Source organism: Humulus lupulus, chromosome 4 (genome assembly GCF_963169125.1).
Source record: "Humulus lupulus chromosome 4, drHumLupu1.1, whole genome shotgun sequence".
Lineage (NCBI taxonomy): Eukaryota > Viridiplantae > Streptophyta > Magnoliopsida > Rosales > Cannabaceae > Humulus > Humulus lupulus.
Genome location: NC_084796.1, coordinates 160,484,737 through 160,488,530, shown reverse-complemented (window position 1 = coordinate 160,488,530; position 3,794 = coordinate 160,484,737).

Genomic DNA, 3,794 nt, shown 5'->3' with positions numbered 1-3,794 from the left:
TATTCCTCTTGTGACTACGAGGTTCTTCCGAGTTGGCTATCGCTCCAATATTGTCACAAAATAACACAAGCGATTTATCCATATCTAGAATGACACCAAGATCTGAATAGAACTTCTTTAGCAAAAGTATTTGTTGACGGCAGAAACTCATCAACGATATGTTGATGGAAAACTCAAAGCTTGTTATGAATACTGCATAGATAAAACTTAGGAAAAATTTAAGAAAGGGAAATGCAGAACAACAATGGAGGATAATCTCGTATATTGCTCTTCTATCTCCCTTTACAATGAATTTTTCCAACTCCTTAGTTTAAGTGGTCGAAGCCTATTTATAGAGGAGCTCTAATGGACCCTGATACAAGGTGGTCCCAGGGGACATGATCGTACGTACTCTCACTGCATAACAGATATTTGGTCTAGTACACAACATAGCATACATAAGACTTCCAACTGCAGATGCGTAAGGAAATTTTCTCATTGTATCATGCTCTTTAGGAGTCTGGGGAGACTACTTCTTTGAAAGATGAATTCCATGGCGGGACGGTAGACATCCTTTCTTGGAATTTGTCATTGAGAAACGTTGAAGCACTTTATCAATGTAAGCTACTTGAGATAGAGGTAAGAGTCTGTTATTTCTATCCCTAATGATCTGGATGCCTAGAACATAACTTTCTTCACCCAAATCCTTCATTTGTAACTGAGTGCTCAACCAATTCTTCACATCTAATAATTTCTTAACATTGTTTCCAATGAGTAAGACATCACATACATAAAGAACCAGGATTACCACTATTTGATTTGCCTTTAGTTGGTAAACACAAGGCTTATTAATATTTTGTTCAAAGCCGTAGGTTTTGATTATTTCATCGAACCTAAGGCTCCAGGAAGGAGAAGCTTGCTTAAGTCCATAAATGGATCTATTCAGCTTGCAAACTTTCCCTTCTTGTCCAACTACTTTAAATCCTTCTAGTTAATCCATATAAATGACTTCGTCAAGCTTCCCGTTAAGAAAAGTTGTTTTATCGTCCATTTGCTAGATCTCTTAGTCGAGAGCGACTGTTATGGATAGGAGGATGCCAATGGACTTGAGCATGGCTGCCGGACTAAAATTTTCCTCATTATCCACACCTTTTCTTTGGGTATAACCCCTTGCCACTATTTGAGCTTAATAAGTTTTGATCTTTCCATCAACACCTCATTTTTTCTTATAGATCCACTTGCACCCAATGGCCCTAAAGACACTAGGTGCTTCCACAAGATCCCAGAAAAAATTTGAGTACATGGACTCCATTTCCTGTTTCATGGCTTCGAGCCGTAGTTCCTTTTCAAGGCTAGCCATTGCCTATTTGAAAGACAACAGATCATCATCACCAGTGCCACCAATAACCATATTGGTTTCACCATCCAAACCATAGCGAACTAGGTTCTTAGAAACCCTCCCACAACGACGAGGCTCTGTGACTGTTTGCTCAAGAACAGTGGTACTTTCTTCATTTAAATTGAATTGTGTTGGTTGGACGTGAAGAGTGGGAAGTTCATCATCAACTTGTGTTGATGACGATGGAACAATGGTTGGAGTCATTTCTTCAACCAACTCCTCTAAAACTACTTTGTTGTGCGGTATGAAGTTTTGGACATAGTCATTTTCCAGAAAAGTAGCATTCATAGAAGTGAACACTTTCTTTTCTGAATGACAATAGAAAAGTACACCTCGAGTGCCTTTAGGATAGTCAACAAACATGAAAACTTTGGTTTGTGGTTCTAGCTTTCCTTTCTTTTTCCTTAGGACATGGGCGAGACACCCCTAGATTCTATAATGACGTAATCTAGGTTCAGGACCATTCCAGCGTTCTAAAGGTGTTTTGGGGATTGATTTGGACTAGACGACATTTATAATGTCGTTTGTAGTTTCAATTGCATGTTCCCAAAGTGAAGTTGGCAAAGTTGAGTAACTAAGCATGCATCTAACCATTTCCACCTGCCATGTTCTGTTTCCAAGATGTTGATGTCTCCAAGTGAGACCACGCCCCGAGGTCCATCCTTGCGGCACAGATGTCTCCAAGCAAGGCCGCACTTTGAGGATCATTTTGGTGGTCCTCTCACTTTCTTCATGCACCAATGCCTCAGGTTTAGGATCCTTGCCCTCGAACCTGAGGTAGCTACAAGGTGTCAATCGCTGGAGGTATGGTCCACCAGAGGATCATTTGACAGCTTTTGGCAAGCCTCGAGTAGTGGTGTTGAGTTCGTACATTCAAAAATCGACATTTCTTACATTTCCGCCTAACATGAGCAAACGTGCAGCCGCATCCTGACATTGTCAGATACCTGTTCCCTGAAAAGTTGGTGGGCAACTTTCTACAAATGGGCCCCGTGCAATCTACCTATGCCCATGGTCTTTATTAGTGTAGGCCTATGTAATTAATTAGGATTTTACTCCCCAAATAATGGAGAATGTTGTATTAGTTGTCCATTGAGAACATTAATGATCCATGCCTCTATAAATAGTGCTAGGATATCTATTGAAAGAGCTTGAGAATTTTGGCTAGTCAAGTATTGTAAATTCAGAGCAATATATACAATGCTTGATGCCCCATTGAAGCTGGTTCAAACAAGCTTCAAACTCACTAAACCAAAGCCTCGTTGACTAGGGCTCTTTTATAGCCTAAACCACATAAAACCTCTGTGTTATTTTCTCCTATTTTTTGTCAAGTTCTTATATTAGGTTGATAGCGAAAAAGGTAGTCAACAAAAACCATTAAAACTAAGAAAAGCTGTTAAATACACATTATATATACACTAGGTGCAAGCAATGCACATTTTCTTAGATTTATTTAGAAAATTTATTAATTATTTTTATTATATAAATTTGTATGATTGTCATATAAATTTTAAGTAAATAAACAATATTATTTATAAATGAATGACATAAACATATTAACATAAATATTAACCCAAAATGTTGTTTATTATTTTTTTAAAAAATATGATAATCTTTTAAATCACAAACCACTTTATTTATGGTACAAACCTTTCATGATATTATTCAAATCTCAGCTCAATGATTGGAGAAGAAACTTATTTATTTTTGATAGATGAGAAATGTTATTCTAACTATTTGTACACATACACACTTAAATATAATATATTTATAATATTTGTTGTTATTTAATATGAATTTATATTTATATAAGTTAGATTAAGTACTAAAAGAAATAACATGTTTTCTTTTTAAATAAAAATGATAAATCTTTTAATAATAATTAAGAATGCGTATTATATATTATTATAATAATGATATTTTATAATCTATGTTACTATAATTATTACATATCTAGTCTTGTATAAAATAACAATATAATAATTGTTGACCCTCAAATTGGTCAACGACACGGAGTCAGATAAACGATATAAAATGATATGAAAACAAGAAGAAATTCAAATGGAAAAGTAAACGACACAAACGATTTATAGTGGTTCGGCCCCAATTGGATGGTAATGACCTACGTCCACTTAGTGTTCTTTAGATGTTGAATCCCAACACTGTGATCAATGAACTAGGGTTCACGAGTTTCACAAGCCTTGGGAAGATTACAACATCGGTGAATAATCACACTATATTCTTTTCTCAGAGTACAAAGATCCAAAATTCCAAAAGTACCTTCCTTGAGCCCCTTTGATTCTTATTTATAGGCTCAAGAAGATTACATGGGCCGATGGGCCTTAATTATCATTAAGACTTGTGTATCTAGGCAATAAAAGAAATTACAATTATTGCAAATATTACAAGATTGCAC